General features: G+C 43.8%; 1 protein-coding gene across 19 annotated transcripts in view; it reads right to left on the reverse strand.

Annotated features, from left to right (window-relative positions):
- NRXN3 (neurexin 3) overlaps positions 1-26,203 on the reverse strand; it is a 1,192,693-nt gene that overhangs the window by 524,668 nt on the left and 641,822 nt on the right. The window lies entirely within an intron of this gene.

Raw genomic sequence — 26,203 nt, forward strand, 5'->3', positions numbered from 1 at the left:
GGCCATTGCACCACATCCTTTCAAAGGACAGCCCATCAAAGAATATCTTTAGGATGGCCCTTGTGACACTCATTCTGTGTGGCTCAGTAATCCAGAAGCTAGTCGTCTTCTTCTTTGGCGATAACTCATAGAGTAAAATTGACTTCCATGAACACGGTCTTAACAGTGAGTCCATAAGTGACTGTGGAGGCCAATTCTGGATCCACACATCCTTCCACAGTAGGGACATAGGTTTCAGGGCGGGAGTTGATCAAGGTGAGGGTTTGCTGAGTGTGCCTTCCTCTTAACAGGTTTCTCCCCTTTGCCTTGAGTGTGAGCATCTTCAAAGCCCCCAACACCTCTGGTAAAGGTTGTTTTCCAGTTAGAGCGCTTGTAGACCAGTGTTTCCCAGTTGCTGGTGTTTATACTTCATTTTTAAAGATTTGCCTTATGCAGCAGTTAATCATGTGAATTCTGGGTTCAAATCCAAACTTAGCAAGGATACCATATCACTGTGCCAGTGAAGAAAATATATTTGAGGACAGCCATGCAGTGAGGATAAGAATATTCTACTTCAGAAGTCCATGTGTCCCACTTTACAGAGGACAACTCACACTGTGCCAACCTCCCTGCTGCATCTTTCCTCCCCGCCTTCCTCCTAGTGAGCAACAGTGACCCACCTGCCAGGAAGCTAGTGCAGTAGCTGCACTGGCCCTGGAGAACCGCTTCTGGAGCAGGGATGGCTAAACTGTGTGCCTCCAGATGGTGGTGGACTGCGACTCCCATCATTCCTGCCCATTGGCTATACTGGTTGGGGTTGATGGGAGCCAGAGTCCAAGAACATCTGGAGGGCCACAGGTTTCCAACCCCTGCCTTAACAGCACGTGTGGGAGACTTGCTTATGTGGGTAGTGCTTTCTGAACGTGCCCAGAGCAGACTGCAGAATCCATTAGACTGTCACATTCAACTCCAGTTTTGAAGAAACAGAATGAATTCATTTCAGTCTCCATCGAAACCACAGTTCCACTTATTTCTGCCTTTAACAGCCCTCAGAAATGGCATGTTATATTATGTGTTTTTCTACTCTGCTTTTTTGATATGGAAGGCTGTCTTTTGTTTTTCCTGCATCACAATGCGAAGAAATTTTGAAAATCTCAATAAAGGTGTTTAATGTTAAAAAGAAGAAAAAGAAAGAAAAAGAAGAAAGAAACAGAATAATCTATAACAGAAAAATAATAAAGCAAAGAGGCTGGGCTTTTTCCACTTTCTGTTTTTAAAATGAGCCCTGCACATATTTCCATGTTCTCCCCCCCCCCCCAGCTATACATACATAAAATCAATTTTAAGTGATTTGTCTGAAAATGGAAAATCAACAGGCTGCTGTAGGACCCGCCACCCCAAAATCCTTTGCTGACAGAGGGGTCAATTCCTCATTGTGCTGATTGACTCACCCATTTTATATTCTGAGTTATACTTTCTCAATTTCTCAATCCGTAATTCATTTTATTCTAACCACCAGCAAGCTTTGGTAGAGCAGACCACAAGAGTCCCCTCGGGCCACCATCCCTACTGTTTTCAGCAGCACCTTTTCATAATTATTTCACAGCATATCTTCTATACTTATGGCAATCAGCTTTGGCAGTGCTTAGATACATTATATGTAGACACCAAATATATTGCCACAGCCTGGGCTGGCCCAAGACATTTTGCCACCTGAAGCTGAGCAGAAAATAGTACTCCCTCCAGAGGTCATGACACAGAGTGTACCCAAGGCCGGTCAAGTTATTTTGAGGCAGAAAATCCCACAAGCCTTTCTCTCCTTCCCAGGTAGTATAAATTGAATACAAATAGAATCAGTAACAACAACTTTTATATAACTAAGCATGCCCTGCCCCTTCATAACACCCTAAGCCAGCTATCTGAAGCAGTTGCTTCACTCTGCCTAATTGTAGTCCTGGCTTTTTGCCTCCCAGTTGTGTCTGCTTTCCCATCCCTCAGCTCACCCACAATGACAAGCAATGGAGGAGCAATTTCATTCGATTGGCATGCTTTTCAAAAATAAGTAGGGAGAGATGCTAAGCCTAGGTAGGGTGTGTAAGGAGTTTATGCTGCCACAAACTGTTCTGATTCATGCCTCTGGAGTGGATAAACAGAGTTTGTCTGTTTCCACAGCTGTCAGTCTAGAGAGGAAAATCCATCCATGAAACTTGGCAGCGCTGCAGTCTATGAGTTCCCCTGGAGCATTCATTTGCATAGCAAAACTACTTCAGGATTTGTGCAGTGCTACTTATGCCTGAGATTAATACCTCAATCCTATAAATCTAGGTGCATGCATGTGCCCACACAGATGCGCTGAGACTATCTGCATGAATGCCTGTTTTCAGGATGGTGTGTGTGATCTCTGAGGTTCATAAGAAGATGTGGGAGGGGGGATGTTCTAGTCTAATAAGTCAGACACCTCCACATCTTTTAAAGTCTTTGCTTTTAGAGAGTGAAGGGGCCGATTGTCCCCAGAGGCTTTCTCCAATCAACTCTAGAGCAGTGTTTCCCAACCGGTGTTCCGCGGCACACTAGTGTGCCGCGAGACGTTGCCTGGTGTGCCGTGGGAGGGAGGCGGACGAGTCGGGCGGCGAGAGGCGGGGCGGTGGCGGCGAGGAGAGGCCGCCCAGCGCGGGGCTCTCGCCGTCTGCCTGCCTGGCTGCCTGCGTGGCGCTGACGTCACGGGGCTGTAACGTGCCCCACATAGGCACACGCGGGGCGGCGAGCGAGCTCCCTCCCACATCCCATCGCCGGCTCTGCACCAGGCGGTAGAGCTCGGCGAAGTCGCCGCGCTGGAAGGCCAGCAGTGTGCGCGCCTTGGCCAGGCTCTCGCCCGCCTGCGCCTCCAGGCACGGCGCCTCGGCGTCGGGCGGCAGCGAGCCCAGGAAGCGGCCCAGCCGGCCGGGGTCGCCTGCCTGCAGCAGCGCCTCGCACACGCACGAGACCTGCTCCGCCGAGAAGCGCGGCGAGCGCGGAGGATCGGGCGCAGCGGAGGCCAGCCCCGCGCTTGGAGAGGACGCAGCAGCCGTCGCCAAACCCGATCCTCCTCCTCCTGCTCCACCGCCATCCTCTGGCTCTCGGCCGGGAGGAGCCTGCGGCGACGGGGCGGGCGCTGAAGTTGGCAGAAGTTGGCGCGCCTCCTCGGCAGCGCTTTCGTCCTCCTCCTCCTGCCTCTGCTCTCCTCCGGCGGCGGGGGTGCGCCACCCTCCCCGGCCGTGGGGCTCGGCGGGGCCCGCGGGGAAGGAGGCCATGTTCGCGGCGCGCAGGATCGCGGCCCCCCTCGCCCGCCTCCGGCCCGCTCCCCTCCCCCTGCACGCTGCCCTAGCCGTGCGGGTCTCCTCCCCCTGCGCCGCCGTCCCCTTTCCACATCCTAGGAGCCGCGGTCCGCCTACCGCCCCCGGGCCGCGGCGCGGCTCCCAGCCCGGGCTGGCCTCTGCCTCCTGGGACGCGCGCCCACCCCCGCGGCCCCCCAAACTTCGGAGCAACTCTCCAGACGCTTCTCCCCCGCCTCGGTCTCCCTCCTTTCCACTTCTCTTCCCCCCTTCCTTCCCTCTTTCTTTCTCTTTCTCTCCCACCCGCCTTTCCTTCTATTAACTTTCCTTTCCCCTCCCTTCGTCCTTCCTACTTTTACTCCTGGGCTCCTCCCCCCTTTGCGCAGCCACAAATCAATCTCTCTCTCTTTTTTCCCCCCTCTCTCTTCTTTGCTCAGACGCAAAAAAGCGCCGCTTTTTGGAAATCCGGACTGCTGTCCCCGCTGAAACGATACTTTAAAAAAGGAAGAACCCACTGGCTCTTATTTCTGTTTAAAGCAGTAGATCCCGAACTCTTTTGGCCCACTGCCCCCTTGGTTCCACATCCCCCAGTGTCCCCTATGCTTACTCTATAGAAAGCATTACAGGGGTTAACGCGGCTCGCTAAGGAAGATATTAATAGAATTCTGCATTTGGGGGGAGACCCTAACAGTCATCTACCATTACCTTCTATGCTGTTACTATTTTTTTATTTTTTTTTTACATAAGTAAAAAGTGACCTTTCCCCATCTGGCATGGTGGTGTGCCTCGAGATTTTTTTCATGAAACAAGTGTGCCTTTGCCCAAAAAAGGTTGGGAAACACTGCTCTAGAGCTCCATATTTATGAAGCTCATTTTCTCCTTTCATTAGCTCTTATCACTCTCTCTGTGTTGCAGCAAGTATCTCTTTCTCCATTGTTATGGGAGCCATGCAGTAGATAGTGGCTGTTGTGGGCCTTGATTGTAATGAATTTATGTATATCCTTATTCTCCATCCTATTGTTTTCTCTGCTATTCTAAAAGGTCTGTACCTTGCACGCTACCAGAAACTGCTGCTCGGATGGAAATATATTATATACATAAAACAAGATCTATTATTCTGTTATTTTCAGCCAAGAACTTTCCTATTAAAGGAATATATCTCAATGTGAAAACCAAAGAACAGAATAGAAAAAGAGAGGCTGCAGCAAAGCTATGGGGAAGTAGCAATGGCATCATATTATTGCCATTGGTTTTACTAACTGAAAGCCAGGACCAGAAATTGTGGAATACCACAGATCCTTATTCACGTTCAATCAATATTTGATGGTTTGTATGTAATGGTGTAGTTCATCTGGCAGCATTTGATAGATAACATGCAGTAGTGAGCTGACAGTCTTTGAAACCTAACACCTTATGAGATTTCATATTATAGCCTAGCAAGATCAAAACAACCAAGTGATGGCAAAAAATGTAAAATGATCCAAATTTGGATGGGAGTGTTAAAATGTCATACTCAAAACAATATTCAAACACTGTGTATTTCTCACACTTGCAGGTATTGGGTAGCATCCAAAGTGGAAGTCAGGCTGTGCAACAGAGCTTTCCAACCACCTCCCCCCAACTGCACACTTGTTTCTGGATTCTTGACTCATGAAATGTTTTCTCAGCCCATTTAACTATCTGCTGGTGCCTGAGCTCACCCTGCTTCCTAGATTGAAAATACTCTTCAGTGCCTTAGGGATGGAGAAAGAATTCACAGTGGACTAACACAATCTGGATTTTGCAATGTGGTTCCATTATGCAAACAGCATACCAAAAAAATTGCATCTTTTATATTTAAAAATGCATATGAAATGCATACCATTTAAATGTAGACGTCTTGCGTTCTTTCATAAAATCTGCACAAAACAGGATGCAAAAGACCTGTGACTGAATGCCATGGAAACTACAATGAGATAGTATTAAGCTGATCAGTCCATTCCTACACTGCCTTCCTCTTTGATTCTTCACAATCACCATTAAGAAGAATCGTAATGCCTTTATATGAATCTATGGTCTGAACCCACTTGGAATACCATGTAGAGTTCTAATTACTGCATCTCAAAAAGTTTGTTAGGTAAAGGTAAAGGTACCCCTGCCCGTACGGGCCAGTCTTGACAGACTCTGGGGTTGTGCGCCCATCTCACTTAAGAGGCCAGGGGCCAGCGCTGTCCGGAGACACTTCCGGGTCACGTGGCCAGCGTGACAAAGCTGCATCTGGCGAGCCAGCGCAGCACACGGAAACGCCGTTTACCTTCCCGCCAGTAAGCCGTCCCTATTTATCTACTTGCACCCGGGGGTGCTTTCGAACTGCTAGGTTGGCAGGCGCTGGGACCGAGCAACGGGAGCGCACCCAGCTGCGGGGATTCGAACCGCCGACCTTTCGATCGGCAAGCCCTAGGCGCTGAGGCTTTTACCCACAGCGCCACCCGCGTCCCAAAAAAAGTTTGTTACAGAGCTGTAAAAGCAGCAGAAATCGAGAACCAAGATGATCAGGAGGACAAAGCAACTCCACTATAAGTAAAGGTTCCAATTTTTGGGACTTTTTAAATAGAAAAAAAGGAAGGTAAGGAGGACGTGATCAAATTGTTTAGAATTATGCAGGGTGTGGAGAAAGGAACGTGAATTTTAGAAGATTCAGGGCAGACAAGAGAAACAGTGTTTAGTTAATAAGGCACAAGCTGCCACAAGATGTAGTGATAGCTGTGATGGGATGGTGAGCTGCTTGTGCGTAAAATCCTAGTCCCTCAGAGTTTGGCCAAGTCCGCAAACCTCTGCCTACGACGGAGCCCCTCAAGCATGGCTCCGTCAGTCGCTAGCAGAATCCGAAAGTGGGTGCTTATGGAATCTCTTCCAGCATAAAAGCTCCTTAACGGAAACACGTCTTCTGGACTCTCGGCGCGACAGTTTCCGGCGAGGAGTGGGTGTCCCTATAGGAGGTCCTGAAACCTCCCCACTGTTTTCGCTGGAAGTGTCTTTGAGCCATCCCTCCGACTCACTTTCCCCTGAAGCTCCTTCTCTCCCCCTGCTGGTTCCCTCTTCAGCTGTTAAGTCTCTCTCAACCTCAGTGAGCCCTTCCACCTCCTGTCCTTCCGATGGCAGTTCCCTGACAATAGCTGTCAACTTGGATGGCTTTCAAGTGGGCATTCATGGAAGATAAAGTTATAAATGACTGTTACCTCCAACATGAGAGGCAGTATACTTATGAGTATCAGCTGCTATGCTCATGCCCTGCTAGCAGGCTTTCCATACACATCTGGTTGACCTATATGAGAACTGAAAGCTGGACTAGAAGAAGAAGAAGAGTTAGCATTTGATATCCTGCTTTATCACTACCCTAAGGAGTCTCAAAGCGACTAACAATCTCCTTTCCCTTCCTCCCTCACAACAAACACTCTGTGAGGTGAGTGGGGCTGAGAGACTTCGGAGAAGTGTGACTAGCCCAAGGTCACCCAGCAGCTGCATGTGGAGAAGTGGAGACGCGAACCTGGTTCACCAGATTACGTGTCCACTTCTCTTAACCACTACACCACACTGACTAGAAAGGCAGGGCTCTTATGCTTTTCTGTAATATATTTGTTGCCAAGACAAGAGAGAACATGATCCCTAGCTATCATGAAGATTAGTAATTACCAGAACATCAAGCAATCCAAGAAACTCAAGATGTAAAAAAAGACAAAGCAAATGCTTACAGAGGAGATTAGAGGCAAATGAGTTTATGATACAGAAACAACTTTCTTAAAACTCTAGGTGGTGGCCAAATATACAAAAGACTGTTTTATTTCTTGTTAGTAAGCCTCTCTGGCTTTCTTGTGACATATGGATTTTCTTAAACTCATATTTTCAACCAACGCATATTTTAATTTGTAAACTCCTTAAATTACTACCCATATCATTCCAACTTTGTAGCCATCATTTAGAGTTTGGAGGCATGCCTTTGTTTTGGACACGAATCAGCCGTTTCTTAGAAATTGGTAATTTGAGACCATGATTCATTCTATAACATTCACAGCTCTCCAAACATTACATAATTTGTTGCCAAAACAAAGCAACGGAATCCCAAGCAAGAGTTTAGAGAAAGTGGCACAAGAGAAACTAAGGCATGGAAAAGGTTGTCAAAACCAACAGTTCAAAATATTGTTCTGCTGCAAATTCTTCTGCAGTGCAAGGGAGAAGAAGAAGAGGAGGAGGAGGAGTTTGGATTTGATATCCCGCTTTATCACTACCCTAAGGAGTCTCAAAGTAGCTGACATTCTCCTTTCCCTTCCTCCCCCACAACAAACACTATGAGCTGAGTGAGGCTGAGAGACTTCAGAGAAGTGTGACTAGCCCAAGGTCACCCAGCAGCTGCATGTGGAGGAGCGGAGACACGAACCCGGTTCACCAGATTACGAGTCCACCACTCTAAACCACTACACCATAGGAACACTATGATGTTGTGAGGTTCTGATATAGGAAACACCCATGGTGCCCTATGGAGAGCTGAATAATGAGCACAACCTGAAGAATGTACACACTGCAAATTGGTTGTTTAATTATTATATGAAGGGTTATGTCATAGATTTTTAACATTGGTTGACACCAATAATAGCAGAACTTCTTTTTAAAACACCAAAACAAAATGGTTGCTTTCTTGGCTGTTGTTGACTTCTTCTTTTTAGCTGTCTAATCGGGTATTGCATTTCATAAAATATTTAGCATAATAAAGACTAAGAATATGTGACAGACTAAGGCAAATTGAAAATGTCTTAATCGTTCTGACCTTTACTACAAATTAATCTCCCTGACGGAAAAACACAGCTGACCTTTTCTAGTCACAGATAGCATGGCTTACTGTGGGAATGTGCTTAAACCAGACCTCTGAAAGTTCACCTCAGCCACTGTGAGAGAGCCACTTCATTCCTGCATGGGTTGTTGTAAGAGGATGAGAAACTATCGTCTCTTAAATAAAGTTCCGAACTGTTTCAGTTAGTTGTGCATTTTCAGGAAGCAAACACCTTTTCCAATGAGGGTTCCCATTCTTCAATTCTGGAGTTCTACCTAGGAAGTGTCATATAATGCTTTTGCTTAGCAATCACAGCTTAGCCTCTACCTTCTAAAAAATGACAGACTGGGAAAACTCTGGAACCATAACTAGGTGTGGCAACAGTGGCCTAGGCACACAGCACACAAATCTCCTCAAAACTGACACCTAGGCTGGATCTGGACACATCAAAGAAGCATTTCAGTTTAAAGCATTGTAAATTTAAAAATCGCCATCTGGTGACACAATGTTTACTATTCACATTAAGTATGGCCAAGCCTGTAAACCATGCAAGAGTTCCCTCAGAAAGGAATACTTCCTGTGCAGGTGGAATTATAGACATTATGACCAAACCCAGTTTGAAGCCTTCAACTCAGTGAGGCCCCCTCTACTGTTGTTGGTCTTTCAGTATGGACCTGAATATTTTCGTTCATGAAATTGGACGTGAAAAAAGTGTGGCACAAACAATAGGCAGTTTGATCTATGCCACCATGTCCCTAATCACTTGCCATAGTGAACATACAAAGCTGTCGTAAACCAAGTCAGACTATTTGTGCACCAAGCCCAGTGCTGGCTTTCCTATTGCCTGCTACTTGGTACTTGGTCGAGATGCCATTGACCCTTTGCATACAATGCATGCAGTCTACAACTGAGCTACAGCCTCTCCCAAATCTGAAGTACCTTCAGGGGGTGTTAAAGTTTTTTTGTAGCTCGGTATGATTAGATGGAACGCAGGTTGACTTTGGCATGGGATAAACAACTATTATTCTAGTGAGGTTGAGGTACTCAAATTAGTGCGGTACCAAACATTTCTCCTGCATTTTTTAATTTTATCATTCTCTATCAATTAATGAGAAAAGAAATTGCATTTAATTTTTATCAAAGGGGGGGGGGAAATATGTGAAGTTCTCATGGGCAATAAACAAGGTTTTTGTTGCACTTAGCTCACTTTTAAAGTGACCAAGGGATGTTTGTGGGTGTCTGTTCTTTCATTCTACAAATCATTTCTCTACAAATCTGCACTCTGAAGCCTTCGTGGGTGCCTTTGCTTCCCCCCAAAGCAAATAAAACCCAGGGGTGGGGCCTTTTGAGTTCAGCAAGAACAGGTAGCAGGGAGGCGGCATATTGCTGGAGAAATGTTTAATGGGAAGAAAATCACACACATTACTGACTAGGGATGTCTGAATGTGCCTCAATCTATTTCACCATTCAGTCACACATAAATCTGGTACTTTCCATTCCACTGGAGTTAATTTATTTTGCACAAGACTTCCTTCCATTTTGTTGTCCACTGATGCAGAAATATACGATTCTTTAAACGCAATAGTGCACAATAGATGCACATATCTCACTATCAACAGATATTTACAAATCATTACCTTCTCTGTGTATTTCCTTACACAGTTAATGGGAGAGACTGTTAGTCTTTTGTAGCGAACACAACAGTGTTTTGTGACACCTTAAATACAAAGTCAATGAAGTGGCTAATGACCCATCACAAAGTCATCTATGGCTCCACTTCTAACCATGTCTGCTCAGAAGTAAGTCCAACTGAATTCAATGGGGCTTCCTCCAGGTGACTGGGGTTAGGATTGTGGCCTGTCTCACCAATTTTATGCAGACAGGATTGCAGCCTATCCCACTCACTTAACCTTTATTATTGCAAAATCCTATTTCATAAATTAATATTTTATACAGAATTTTTTCATTATTGTGGGTCTGCTTAAATTTAATGCTCAAGCTAATTTATGTTTCAGTTGTTTGTCGTACACATGGTTTTGTGTTTGATAGCTTTAAACCATTAAAAGTGAAAGATGTGTTTCACTGGTTGAAATCCAATTGCGATTTGAGTATGAGTGGGGCAAAGACGGTTTTAAAACTGGGATTTTAAATAAGCATTTAAGGGATGGATGACTAGTCACAAATGAACAGTTAAATCCATATGGTTCTCCTACTTTGTCAAAGAGTCTTTCATAGGTAACAAAGAGATCATTTTTTGCCATGGAAAAGAAAATGAATTCCCATTCATTTTCAAACTCCACAGTAGGGAGCAAATTAACTCCACTTACATGGGAGTAAGCCCCATTGAATTCAGTAGGACTTATCTCTGAGTAGACATGGTTAGAACTGTAGTACATATGGGCTGCCTCTGGCAATGATTAACTTGCTAGAGGCAACACTTCAAGAAAAAAAGAAGCAATAAGGTCCTTGTTGGCATCTGTCTGTCTTGAGAGATAATGAAGTGCACCTCTGGGGGTGAAGTCAAACCACTGTGTTAGCCGCACTGAAGTAACCTTTCTGGGGTGCAAGCCTGGGCAGTGTGTATGGTGGTGCTAGGTTGCCCAGATGACAAGACCCTCCTCTCGACCTTGGCTGCAGGAGTTGTCAGGAGGCGGCACACGAAGTACCATCCAACTATCTTAGGAACTCCACTCCCCATTTGTGTAGGGTTTACTCCTTAGCCTTTTCTTCTCCCAAAGATAGCCCGCAAAGCAGTGGAGATATCCTCAGTGAATACATAAATAACAGGCATTGCAAAGCAATTTATATATCCATTTATGTATAATTTCCTAATGCTTTTTACAAAGCCTTTAGTTTTAGAGAATGAAGGCAAATCATTCATAGCAAGAGCCCATGCCATGACGGGGACTGAACAGACAGATCGAAGGAAATCTACTTGACAGTCCATTTGCAACAGATTCCTCCAACATCTCTCCCACCGAAAAGCACTCAAACAATAAGGTAAACTTTTTCCTGCACTCAATGAAAGTATAGTACATTCTGAAGCACCCTATTTTGTTGATGCAGAAAAACTTTGAGGAATTGAAGGACAGGTTTCAGCACAGCACTAATGCAGACAGAGCATAAGTGTGCAACTACCGTATTTTAAGAGAGGGCAAGAAAAATATTTATCCCACAAGGTTCCATTCAACAATTTTGTACCTGCATATCTTAAAGGCAAAAACCCCCCACAAAATACTTGAGATACTTTGGCTTATTTTCCTCATTAGCTTTTAGTTTGAACTATTTCTGTATTCTTTCTGCTGGAAACCCACATTCCCTGAGTCATTGGAAAGTCAGCTAAGGAAGAGTTCTCAGCAGGAGAGGTGGTGGGAATGGGAGGGGGAGTTGACAAAAAGAAAATAAGATACGTTTCTTCTTTTTTGAAAACTACAAAAAAAGGCTATTTTTGCTGTTATCATCTATAGAAAATTTCTACATCTAAAATAAAATTAAGGAGCTCTCCAAGTTCTCCAGGACTGGAAGCAAATTCTGTATTAAAATCTTTAAAACCCTCAGCCCCAATCAGAGGCTCCACTTTTGTTCGCTGAATTTTACAGAGAACATCCATTCATAAGAACTGTGTGCAACTGTCCTAATTCTCTGGCCAGCACTACTTTCCAGGAACAAATTTCAACACGTAGGAGGTGTTTAAATCTTTAGCCCCATATGGGTAACAATAAGCACATTTTGTAAACAACACAATGTATAAATTTGTATATTTCAGCCTTTTCTGGGCAACTAACCCCCTCAAATTATTCTGAACAAATATGAATGTTACTCAGGGTCGCATTTGGTGGTCTCTGTTGGGAATCTCAGAAGAGACAGCCACACAGTGGAAGTTTCTCCCAGTACCACTCACCACACGAAAGCGAAGTAAAACAGTTCTGGGTGTAGATATATACAGCTTGTAGGCTTCTGCAGATACAGATATATACAGATACATACAATTATAAAGTACCTCTGTTGCTCTAAGTAAGTTCAGCAATTCCAGACATAACACTGGACAAGTAACACTGACTGGCTAACCAGCTGACTGATTGACTGAGCTGGCATGCATTAATCGCAGATATAGTCAAGGCACTGGGCTGTTACCATAGCAACTGGCTTGGCTGACCTCGCACCTGCGACTAGCTCATCCATGGGGTGATTTATGGTCCTGAAGTAAATTAACCCTTTCTCATGTCCTGTTACTCCAACATTCAAGTGAATGGGGTTCCAATGCTGAGAACATAATAGGATATGAAGAGGCCTCTTGGATCAGGCCAAATGCCTATGGGAAACTCAGTGTTGTGGCAAGACCATGCCAACACCCCATAACATGTATTTCATGGCCTAGAAGGAGCACAACCCAGGTATTCAAGTGAATGTGTGTGGGATTAAAGGTGAGCAACGGATGGTGTTGTATCAGCAAGGCTCACCACAATGCCCCCACATATACCAGCTTTGTGCATTCAGCTTTTCAATGGAGCCAGTCTGTATGTGGAGCTGGGGTGTGTGGCTGCTCTGTTCCCTCTACCCCCTTCCTTCAGCATCTGAACAGTACTTTAGTGGTGGAAATAGGGATAGGAAACAGGGCCAGTGACGGTTTTGTTGCCCACTGGGAAAATATTTATCAGTGGGCCTTTTTCTTAGTCATTCCTTCTTCAACTACACCCTTTCATTATTTGGCCCCAGTCCTTCCTTTTTAGGGGCCAACCCCTTCTTACTGCAAATTAAACATAGATAGAGCTTTCACATCACTTCACACATTGTGCTTTTCATTTGAAGTAGTTAAGAGACTCATCCCTGCGTCCTGGCAGCTGCTCAGTGACACTGCCTTCTGATGCTGGGCCTGACAAAATAAAGAAAGGGGGATGACCTTAACCTCTTGAAGCTCTGGAGTGTAATAAACCCATCACACAAAGATTGTATCACTGCAAAGGTATCTGTGTGGTTTTCTTGAGTTTTGGAAATTAAAATGTACAGGTGTACATCAGGTGTGCGAAATAAAAAGAACGATGCCCCATAAACACATCTTATCACATGGTTCACAAAGATATAATACTTGTGAGGTGCATACACTAGTAGCTGAGATGGATGGGGAGAAGCATTTTTATGTGCAGCAGGCAAATACAAAAGCTTGTATTTCATCAGGGAGGAAAAGAGGGCAATTTTGTATCTCATTCCAAAGAAAATGATCTCTTTTTCGAGATAAACTAAAAAGGATGAATAGGTTCATCTGTTCACATGCGTTTGCATACAGAGCCATAGCCCCACATGCAGAGCCTGACTATTCTCGTTTCAGCATGTTGATCTGTTATCAGATAGAAAGCCATCTGTCTCCACAAACAGCCTTGAAGCAGGAAACAAACAAAGTCAACAGGTCGCTGTGCCATCTTCTGCCTACCTGAAAGGGCTCATTCGGGGAACTCTCTGCCCTGACCTCTTTGTCCTGCCGGGCTCTGTGTGCTATGAAAGCAGTGGGAGTCAGTTTCCCATTACGCAGAATTGATCAAATGCCTGAAGCAGAGAATCCTTTGGACTTAGCAGCACAATGCCTTGCTATTGCCAGCAGATTCCAAGCAGCTAACACATTTTTAGACTGCTTTGAAAAAAATGACAAAACAAATTAAGTGTAATTCTGTTGCTTTTCATGTGCTCCTTGCTACTGGCCCAAACCCCTGGCTTCCAGCTACTATTCAGTTTTGAAATAAACTTCTCATTCATACATATGTCTCTTATGCCATCAGTTCCTTACACCTAAATCTCCACCATGATTTCTTTGCCCACAGTCTTTACTCTCTTTGGGTGCCTCTGGACTGTCACCACAGTGCAGGAGTGATTCAAGCACCTGTACTGGGAAATATAGGTATGCACAACTGAAGTGAATTAAATTGTTCTGATTAAAGTGCTTTTTCTGCAGTTGGGAAAGTGACAGGGGAATGCATTGAAAAGTGTGGGATGAATGAATGAAAAACAGGAAGACATACCTGTATCAAGGTAAGCAAATCAAGTTGAATGCTCATTGTTGTATAACCTCCCTGCAAACATAATGGATGCTCAGTGATGACCAGCCATAGTCTAATCACCATATAAGGTTTGTGAATTTAAATTAGGATGAATGTTGAATTAGCAGGGTTACTGGAAGGTATGTTTATTTCTAGACTCTTCTTCTAGCTCCTCTACCTTTTGTGTAGCTTTATGAAAATCGTGCCTCTATATTGTTATCTTCTCCTCTCCATGCAACCAGCCACTTCCTAGCCTGGAATAGAGAAGAAGAAGAAGAAGAAGAAGAAGAAGAAGAAGAAGAAGAAGAAGAAGAAGAAGAAGAAGAAGAAGAGGAGGAGGAGGAGGAGGAGGAGTTTGGATTTGATATCCCGCTTTATCACTACCCGAACGAGTCTCAAAGCGGCTAACATTCTCCTTTCCTTTCCTCCCCCACAACAAACACTCTGTGAGGTGAGTGGGGCTGAGAGACTTCAGAGAAGTGTGACTGGCCCAGGGTCACCCAGCAGCTGCATGTGGAGGAGCGGAGATGCGAACCCAGTTCACCAGATTACAAGTCCACCGTTCTTAACCACTACACCCACACTGACTAGATCCTCTTTCCTGAATTTCAGGCTTCTTTTCATGTGTGTCACAGTGGACCTGGTTATATGCAGCAACAAAAAGTTGTACAGCACTATGGGAGCACATGCCATGCATTTCTCTTGTAATCACAAGGACTAGAAGTTCATGTTTTGACAAACATTTATCACTTCCTTTGAAACCCACTCTTCCAACATAGAGTTTGGGGTGGCACTGAACTGTTCTGTCTTCTGTATGTTATTACGGTTGCTAAAAGTGTTCATTAGTTCAAACTGGGTTCAGAATGAATATGTCTTTGATTGCTAAAAAGAAATAATGTTTCATTCCAATATGCTGGCAGGGGTGAAAGCCCATGAGTCACAGAACCTTCACCTTTTCTCTCTGGACCAGTTAAGTACTCAGCTCCATAGAAGCAATTTCCCCCCTTTATTTTCTTCTTATTCTATGAGAAGGAAAATACAACGTAATAGAAAACTAGTAAAATATAAAATCTTAATGAACTAGAAAATAAACATAGGAACATATTCTTGAAATAGATAAATCGTTGATAATGTGTTACTTTCAACTAAGCTCTACTTAGAGTAGCCCAACTGAAATCAAAGGACCTATTAATTTCAACAGGTCTGCTCTGAGTAAGACTAGCATTGAATACTGCCCAATATAAATGAGAAGGAAGGAAGGAAGTCTTTGTGAAGGGACAACCTGGTTTAGCTCCATCATGGGGAAAATAACACCGAAGCAACAGGAAAGATATAGCAGCCAATGTTATTTAAATCCAAACCCATCTGAGCAAGAAATTCATGTCCAAAATGACAAGTCATGGGCATTAGCCAAGGGGAGCTGCTGAATATGAAAAGGTTGTGTCACTCAGTTTTCAATTACATCAAAAACCAGGCGTTTCAACATTTGGTCGGGGAGTCAAAAGTGAAGCTCCCCCTCCCCTTTGTTTCTCAGCGATGCTGCATAGCTTTCCATGGTGACACTCATATGATAAGAGGGAGGTAGAGCAACCATACCTAATATCAGAGGACTGGGGAATACATCAGAAATGTTGTTTTTTGTGCTTATCAGTGAAGTTTTGGAGGTTTTTTTTTTTTTTTTTGCAGGCCAAATGGAATAGAAATATTAAGGAGGTAACTTGATGAGAAACCCTGGTTTTCCAACAAAACAATTCCACTAAGCCGTACTACTAGGAAACGGTCTTGGAGCAATTTCTCCTTGTATTTAACCCCCTCTCTATATATTATCTACATGGAAAGTTTACATATGTTCAGTACTGAGCAGCTGCTTAATAAAACTTATTATTTTTTTATCGTGGAACTGCTCAAGTTTATGAGAAAAGACTCTCAAAGGCAGACATAATCACACACTCATAAAGTTATAACACCAGCAGTGATCATGGGCAAGGGAAGAAAGCACCAAGCTTTTAACACAAGCAAACCAAAGCAGACTATTGCAAGTTAAAGAAATAAATAATTCAAGAACTACTGCCTACCTAAAAATAACTGTTCACTTCTCTGTCTGATGTCTGGAATGCTGAACCTGTGATCTTGACGAGTTTCTCCTCCAATATACTTTTGGTGCAGACAGTATAATGTAGAAGTTAAGGGCAAAGAATGGGTACTCCCAATGGTTTTGTTACCTACAAGCAGCCACAGGGAGCTCTAAATTTCCTTGGTACCTGTAGGTTTTCCACCATAACAGAAGCTTTGGGAGGGAGGGTTGGATTGGAGACCCCCTTCCTCCTCCAGTGATATTGCTCTAATCAAATTTGAAGTCTCCCCTGCCCCTGCCCTCCCCCTGAATGCTTTTAGGTTAAAATGAACAGCCCACAAATGTTGGAGTACTCTTGTTCATAGTTCTAGCCTGCCAACTATGCCCCTCTCCAGGACACTCCATTCCATACACCAACACTTTCCCATTTTTATCCCCCAATAGTAAGTCAATATTTCATAGTCAGTGGCTCACTGAGATGTTTGGGGGGTTTTATTTTATTTTTTACCATAATGATTTCTGGTGCTCTTTTCAGCCTTGGGGGTATGCCCAACTTTCCCTCTTGTGTGTAGCTGGCACTGTTTTGGTTACATAAGGATCTACACTCAGGATGGTGATAACACTGTGTGATCCAGCCAACATGAATCTCTGCATCTCACCTGGTTAGAGTGTAAGCTAGGAAATTCCAGGTTCAAATTCCACTGGTGACCTTGGGAAAATTTAATTGCATGGTGGCCACTCCTATTTCCATCTGCATAGTGGAGTACAAGGCTCTCAATGGTTTCTAGTCATGGTGGGTATGTTTCACTGTCAGAGGCAGTATACCCAGTTTCTGGGAATCTCAGGTGGTCAGTGTGCTGTTGAGCTCAGATCATGTTTGAGGACTTCCCATAGGCATCTGATTGGCCACTGTGAAAACAGGATACTGAGTCATTGGCCTGATTCACAGGCTCTTCTGAACATAAGAAGTAGTAGCCATTGAGAGCCTTGTCCACCATTAATTTTCCTAATCCGCTTTTAAAGCCATTTATGTTGGTGGCCATCACTGCCTCCTGCCAGAGCAAGTTTCGCAGACATACTTTCTTTTATCTGTCCTGAATCTTCCAATATTCAGCTTTATTGGATGTCCACGGTTCTATTATTATGAGTGAGGGAGAAACCCTTTTCTCCATCCACTTAGCTGGGCAGCATAATTAATGGCCAGGGATGGTGCACTTTTTCTTCAAAACGAGCACCAGCTTGAGAGAGGGTGTCGCATGTTAACATCCTTTCAATACACAACTACCTGGAAGAAAGACATGCAGGATAAGTGCTAAAACAACAACAACAGGAAACTAATTCAATTTTAATGTTCAGCACACTGATTATTGCAGAGAGGACCCAAACAACTGACAAATACTTAATTGTTTGTTAAATAATCTTAAACACATTGTGCGAATCAGGGGTGGCATTTAAACTGTTTAGAATAATGCTGACAACAGGTCCAATTAAAAATCTACATGCTCAATGTGCAGTTTATGACTTAATATATTAATCACACAGATTAATTGATTAATTCTTTCAGCTCTAATTGCAGTGTAATGTGATATCTTGTTGCTAGAATTCTATACCCAAGAGAGGATTCAGCAGCCTTCCAGACACACACAATAGTATCTCAGAGAGAGACAGGGAAAACCTCCAAAGCTTTTAAAGAAACTACTTTGTTGATTGTTTATGCTTTAGGGCAGGTTTCCTCAACCTCAGCCCTCCAGATGTTTTTGGCCTACAACTCCCATGATCCCTAGCTAGCAGGACCAGTGGGCAGGAATGATGGGAACTGTAGTCTGAGAACATCTGGAGGGCCAAGGTTGAGGAAGCCTGCTTTAGGGAACTGACCACCCCTTACTTTGTCTGTCTCCTGAACAAACAGTTATCCTCAGATCTCTGCTTGCCTTGGCCAAACTGGAGTGTCATTGTACAGGGTTGTGGGGGTTTCTTTCCAGCTGGAGCTCACAGGAGCCTATTTCTTACACCTCTCAGGTGGGCACCATTACCATTCTAAGAGAACAAGGGAGAAGAAGTTCATGGTGAACTCTGGCACCTCTTTTTCTAGAAAAATAGCACTGGTTATGTATTTCCTACTTTATAGAAGACAATCCTCTCTTTGAGGGGGTGTCAGAAGGCAGGCACATGCACAAACACAGAGATTTGTTCTTCTTTCCTTTTAATGTGCTAATTTTTTTAAAAAAATCTGACAGTTTTTTGTCTTTACATTTTAATCGGAGTCAAGTAGAAATCATCCCCTTGACTTGTGTTAGATTATGGAATGCACACATAACCCAAGTTGCTGTTTTTATAAGTGTAAATGTTTGATATAACAAAAGATAACTATTCGTATTCTTATATTGTTTCCATTGCAGTAGGGGGAAATGGCAACAGCAGAGTGTTAGGAAGGTCCTAGAAGCTGCCATCGTCTGGCAGGCCTTCCTTAATCATATTTCTAACTGCTTAAAAAAGGTAAAGGTACCCCTGACCATTAGGTCCAGTCGTGACCAACTCTGGGGTTGTGCGCTCATCTCACTCTATAGACTGAGGGAGCCGGCGTTTGTCGGAGACAGCTTCCGGGTCAAGTGGCCAGCATGACAAAGCTGCTTCTGGCAAACCAGAGCAGCGCACGGAAACGCCGTTTACCTTCCCGCCGGAGCGGTACCTATTTATCTACTTGCACTTTGACATGCTAGGTTGGCAGGAGCTGGGACCGAGCAACAGGAGCTCACCCCGTCGTGGGGATTCGATGATATCCCATTAACTGTCTGGTCAGCATTGCCTACCTATGACTGATACCAACAACAAAAGAAAGAAATGCATATTTGCAATTACATATTTATCTGCCACTTTTAGGCAGTGATTGCAAAAATGCAAAAGCACAGGTTGCTAAAACAACATACCCCTCAACTGTCCTTGTCAGGACACCCCATTTTTTAAGAGCATGTCACCCAAAAGCATGTGGTTTTGGTCACCACACTCTCACCCCATAAGATACACTTTTTTGGGTGTGTGATCTCACACAGTGCCCCAAAACATGAATTTTTGGAATCCATGACAGCACAGCCCTGAAGTAAAGTGTCTTTCTGGGCCATGATCTTGTGCACATCACGTGACTCATGTGGGGGCATGGCCCCAGAAGACAGGCAGCCTGGTTTTTTGCCTCAACATCTTGGATGGTATGGAATGAGCTGTATCTTGATGTGCAACTTGCACCACGTCACCTATATGCCAAGGCACATAGCTAAAACAGAGACACCCCCCTTCAGCATGATTGCTTTCCTATTGGCCCTAGGACTCCTAGTACAGTGTCTGTACTAGAATGTTCCACATTCTATGTATGAAAAGTACTTTGAAACCTCCCAGTCACAACAGGACAGATGGCAGGGGAAGGTATCGACTCAACACAAGCAGGCACAGCCATTCTCACAGAACAGGCTTCTTTGGTTCATTAAGAAATTCACACCAAAGGGTCATAATACTTTGTGAGAAGGAAAATCATCTAGGATGAGAAATTAGAATTCATTTTCAAATACAACAGCTTCTCGGGGTCTAAGAATGTCATGCAGTTTTCTCACTACAGAAAATAGTTTTCCTATTTAGTTATATATTTTGGCCATGGGTATTGTCATAGCAATTCATTTTTGATCATCCTTTTATGGGGGGCCTGCATATTGCATCAAGTTTCACATTTCAGTTACAGGTGACCATGACATTTCAGTGAGTGACTGGCCTAATGCAAGCTCCTTGGCTGAGTAGGGATTTGAACCCTGGTCCAACACTAAACCGCTTCACCACACTGGCTCCTTGGTTTAGGAAGTGTCACTGCTGCACAAACTATTAACAAAAGTGTTATCTATCAGCCTGAGCCATGTGTTCTGTGCCAAGCTTCTAGATTGCAGCCTGTTTTATTCCTCAAACAAGTACCAGCTTGGAACCGTCACACAGCACAGAGGCCAGCCAATGCTAAGGTAGGCAGCTGCTACAATTCCAAAAAATGTCAATGAGAAAAATGTGTAAATATGCTCTTCTTTTCAGCGGTTTGGTTTCAAATGTAATTTTGGATCAGCACTGTAATGCTTTAAAGTGAAATTACTAAAAATGAGCATGTTGTTGCTACAAATTTCAGCTCATTCTAATCCTTAACTTCCCAAAGGAAAGCATAGTTCCAGCACTTCCTCATTTAGCTAAATCACATTTGGGGAACTTGTGGCCTTCAATATATATATATATTGGGGGGGGGGGAGGAGAGTCTACACCTCCCACCATTCCTAAACATTGGCCATGTGGGCTGATGGGAGTTGGAGTATAGCAACCTCTGAAGGGCCACAGGTTCCCCATCTCTGGTCCAAATGGACAGGTGGGTGCAGCGGCAGAAGCCGTACCAGGAATACTTGATTCATTTAGACATTTGGCCGCTGAAAAATAAATGGAGGAACACCATCAGTAAATGCATGTTTAAAATATATGATACCTATCATGATTCTACTGTATCAGCCAACAATCTTGATTTTTCTACTTGCTCTTACAAACAAGGAATGACTAATTAAAGAATTTCAGCAAAACAAAAAAGCAGGGGGTTAAATCCCTCTGTCTCTACTATTTTCCCCTGGGAATAGCTTGCTCTGAGTAGGAAGGCTGGAAGTGTTGATATTTTAGTCATCTTAATATATTGTATGCTCTTTTATAATTAACAAAATGAACCAGTTTAATGGGTAATTCAAAAATGGAATATCTTCATCAATATAAACAATCCTCATTTAGCACATAATCCATTTTGATGCCTCCCGGCGTGTGGGTGGATTTCAGATGAGCAACAGTGCTAATAGGCAAGGCGCTCCTTTCTTTTATTTCTGTAGCAGTTTTAGGGATACATTGCAAAACTTGCAAAGCCACTTTCATTTCGTCCTCACTTATCAGAACTCATTTCAAATTGCTGCAAAAGCCACTGGAGAAAGGGCAGTAGTTCAGCTCCTCGACCAAAGTTTAAGCTCAACTCTCACTGGAGATGCCCCAGCTGTTAACCCCAGTCTCCAAGTGGAGGAGGCCGTGGCACAGAAGAGTGAATGACTTTTTCCATGGTCTCATGGGAGATTGAGAGGCAAAGTCCAGAATACATGACTCTTCCCTCATTCATGTTCATGTTCATGAGGACCTGCTTAGACATATCCTGTGGAAATCCCTCCTCAACAGCACTGCCATTTTTAACCCACAGGAGATCTTGCTGTCCCAGAATATAAGAGCTCTACATCCACTTGCATCAGTTCATCTCCATTTTGACCTGAAGAACAGCTGCTGTTTTATCAGGGCCAGCCCTACCATTAGACAGAGTGAAGTTACAACCTCAGGCATCTGATATTTGCTGTACATTTCCGAGCACAGTTCAAAGTGTCAGTGCTGACCTTTAAAGTCCTAAACGGCCTCGGTCCTGTATACCTGAAAGAGCGTCTCCACCCCCATCATCCAGCCCGGACACTGAGGTCCAGCACCGAGGGATTTCTGGCAGTTCCCTCACTGCGAGAAGTGAGGTTACAGGGAACCAGGCAGAGGGCCTTCTCGGTAGTGGCGCCTGCCCTGTGGAACGCCCTCCCAGCAGATGTCAAGGCAATAAACAACTATTTTACTTTTAAAAGACAACTGAAGGTGGCCTTGTTTCGGGAAGTTTTTAATGTCTGATGCTGTATTGTTTTTAATATTTGGTTGGAAGCCACCCAGAGTGGCTGGGGAAACCCAGTCAGATGGACGGGGTATAAATATTATTATTATTATTATTGTTGTTATTATTATTATTATTATTATTATTATTATTATTATTATTATGTCATGAAAGCACAAAAATGGGGGTTTTTTTACTGCCTGGATGGGGCAGAGCCACTTGTGAGACCCTCTGTCCCAAGTACCAAAGTGACTTGACAGCCTTGGGTACCAGGTACCCTGACTTGGATGTGTCTCACTTGCTGCCCTGCCTCAAGCAGTATAATGACTTAGGCCAAACCTGTATTTTTATGTCTGAAGCTTGCAAACACCTTTTTACGCAGAGACTCTCCTGTTATGTAGAACCTCCAGCTTTGCAAACGTGGGGCTTTTTATAAAAGGGAAAAAGCATCATCATCTGTTGAGGAATATTTATTAAGGGTGCAGAAGAGAAGTAGCCGGACACACCTTGCCACATCTTTTTTTGCACATAAAATTGCCCTCTTGTCCAATGAGCTTGATGCTTGCAAAAGGCCTTGAACTGACAGCTCTTGAATCCAATAGTTTTTGCTTCTCGCAAAGCAGAGTCCTAGCAATGTCAATTTTTTAAAAAATTGATGAGTGTATTTATAATTTCCAACATAGGTCTTCCTTCCTTTTTCTAGAGGAAGCAAAGTGGCTCCTCAGTCAATACAGATTTTTAAAGCTGATTAATTTCCCTATTGCTCAGGTTAGATCTTCATAAATGCCCTTTATTACTCTGATTACTGGGGCATTTACAATGTAATTGATCACTGACATAACATTTTCATGGGGAAAGTAAAGTGCAGAAACATTTAACTCAAGCAGCCAGGTAACACTGCTGCAGTTGTGGTCATTTTTGTGGAATAGGGGAGTATCGTCCAATAAATTGAGCAAAATGTGAGTGGTTGTTACACAAATTCTGGAAAAATGAAGAAATGCTAACTTTTAGATTGGCACAACCTTTGGGGTAGAACTTCTTATCCTAATTGTGTACAGAGACATGTACATTGATGGAGACATCTAAAGTAAGTGTAACAGCAGCAGCAGCAGCAGCAACAACAACAACTGTACAGTTGTAAATGCAGTTTGATCAAATTTCCCATTAACACCTAGCTTCCATTGCTCATCACCCTCATGGGATGTAAGGGTCAGTAGCTAAGTGGTTGAACATGTTTTACATGCAGAAGGGTCCAGGTTCAATACATGGCATCACTAGTTTAAAAGGATCTTGGCATATTGGGACTGAAAAGGCCTCTCCCTGGCAAGCTGGAGGTGAACAAAGGAAGCTATCATAGATGAAGCACTCAGAAGAACATTGGTCCATGAGGCTCAGCATCGCCTCTAGCAAGGATGGGCAACCTTGGCTCTCCAGCTGATGGACTACAACTCCCATGAGCCCTGACTAGGGGTGAGGCAGAAATTCAATTCACTTTCCATTTACAGATGAGCTTGCCTAATTCACACTTTCTGAAACAATACATGAATGAAAGGATGAACTACTGGTGCAGCAATAAAACTTCTAGCACATTTGCAAAGCTAAACAGGTTCTGGTATGGTTTCAAATTGGATGGGGACTACATGCTGATAATTCTTGCATTGCAGGGGGTTGGACTTGATGACCCTCGAGGTCTCTTCCAACTCTATAATTCTATGATTCTATACTGTGATTCTATGCAAATTTTGCAATGCAGCTCTTTGGTCAAGTGTCATGTACAAAAATTCATATACTCAAGTAGAGTGTGCATAAACATGCATCCATTAGTGAAAATCACCTACAAAACATATTGTATTAGGCAAATGGCTTTGCAAAAAGGTACGTATTAGGTGAAATTCACACTAAATTGTTGATGTCCCCCCCCCCTTTCATAAGGACTTATTTTTAAAAAGAAAATTCCAACTGATGTGGGAATATGGAGAACTGAACTTATGGCGGGAATAACGAGCAACTGAGCCAAATTCAATTTGATAGGTTTGCCCATCGCTGACTGCTTTTGATCAAAGTTGGAGTCTGACAGCATATGGCGAGCCAGAGGTTTCTCACCCCTGGAGTTCAATGTCTGGCATTAACTCACCAGTTTTTTTAGGCAGGAGTTTTCCCCCAACCCTCCTCCGAGATGCCAAGGGTTGCAACTGGAACCTTTTCCACACAAAGCACTTGTTTCACCACTGAGCTATGGGAGAAACTTCCAGTAAATGGAAGTGAGCTAGATGAGCCCATGGTCTGACTCAGTATGAGGCAGCGTCACTTACGCCATGTATTGCTCAGTTTTCACACTTAAAGAGAACACAAAGTGACTACAGCAGTGGGATGTGAGAGAATCCACTACTTCATGCTCAAATTCCTCCTGTGCTATGCAACTTTCAGTCTGCCAAAGCCACTCCCAGTAGACTCCAATACGTCTGCTACCTTCACAATCCACCTTAGGTTATGGTTGGAAGATTTGTTCCTTGAAATGGCCTGTGTGACATAAATCTGACTGGCAAGTTTCCTCCACCCCTGAAAAAGCCCTTTAAGCAATTTTAGCACTTCAGAAACTCTTTATAAATTATAAATTTAGCAAGAAAAGCATTAATTTTGTATCAAATGCTTGCACAGTGCAGGACTACTGTACTTATTCTAACCAAAACAAGCACTGCATAACAATCTCTTTTACCATTCCTCATTTGGGGAGTGAAGTGGGGAAGAAGAAATCTAGAGGGGGGTGGAAGAAGGGAGCAGCAAGGTTAGGTAGCTTAGGTTTTATTGCTATTAACACACATTTGGTATACTTTTACTATAGAAAACGGTAGGTTCTGCCTGCATCAGAAGACAACATAATTCAGTGTTTGCTCCAAATGGTACTGTAGGCCACTGCTAGATATGGAGTTTGGGACTAGACAGGCCTCTGGTTTGACCTAGCAAGGCAATTCCTCTGTTCTTCATTCTCATCTTGCAGCTGCATGACCTAGTAACAAACAGCAAGCTTTGCCCAAGGCAGCCTTGTAGCCTCAGGATTCATATCACTTTCAATTGCCTCTTGTTAGGAGATAGGCAAAGTGTGCACTTATTTCTGGCACAGATATAGCACCCTTAGACCAGCCCCTTCGTGTCTCAACTCGTTGCTTATTGTGGTGTTTGCAGAGTCGTGAAGCAGAAAGAAAGAGCAGGGTTGTACCAGGTGCCAAAGGGATGAGTCCTGCCTCATTGCTGCTTCCTTCTCCCCCACTTTCTACTGGGGGGATGAGATCAGAGAAGGTGAAGCGGGAGGATGAAGACTCAGTGGCAAGTCATGCAGTGACAATGCAAAGGAACACCCATCAAGCCCCATGTGTCTTGCTTCAGATGCCCCAAGTCTTTGAGATGTTTCTCTCAGCAAACAAAGCTTTGGGTGCTGGGATTCTTGCTCAGGCACTGATGGGGAGTCCTGTGTCAACTCTGCCTGCAGGTCCTGCCTCATAGTTGCCTTTGCAGCACAGTCATTGCAACACAGCTCCTCCTCACCTTGTAAAGGTAATGCCAGAAGTCCACCATGCTGCTTCCTTCTCCTACACCAATACCAGTGGGGAGGGGGAGTATTTGGAGATTTAAATCATTTTACTGAAGTATGGGGTTAAAAGTCATCAAAGGTGATATTTTCAAAATCTTTCAGAATTCAGACAAACAGGAATATGCAACAAGTAAAATTTAACGACAAGCACCTACATCTCTCCGTTCCATTGCCATGGGCCTTCAGTGTTATGCAAGACTTGCTATAATCATCAATGCTGTTTAGCATTTGTATGAAGCCTACTTGGCAAGCCATTTCTATCCAGGGCTACACAGATTCTTTGCTGGAGCAAACTAAGGAACCCTGAAGAAGAGGCTTGAGGCACTGGATAATTGTGGGAGCACCATGAATTCTCTTCTCTCCTTACATGTTTGGAAGCATGGATAAGAGTCTTGGCAGGTGAGCAGGGCAGTTTCCAGGTTGACAAGCCACAGTTCCCATTAAGTATGTTTATTTCAAATCTGAGTCAGAGAGAGAGAGAGAAAGAAACTACACCTCTGTAGTGTGATTTTGCACATTATTTTTCTGCGAATGCAGAGGAGCTCTTACTTGACATAAATCCTTAAGCTGTGTCAATGGCTGATGCAGAAAATTGGAGCAACCCTGGGTTCCATCACTGGAAGAGGACCGGCAGGGTTTCCTTGGCCTACCAATATGGAAATGCCAAAAATAATTCTGTGTTTATGTGGTGGCTCTCAAAGGGGCACAGGTGGGAGGGGATAATCAAATTGGATTCT

This window comes from Podarcis muralis, chromosome 1, assembly GCF_964188315.1.
Source record: "Podarcis muralis chromosome 1, rPodMur119.hap1.1, whole genome shotgun sequence".
Classification (NCBI taxonomy): domain Eukaryota; kingdom Metazoa; phylum Chordata; class Lepidosauria; order Squamata; family Lacertidae; genus Podarcis; species Podarcis muralis.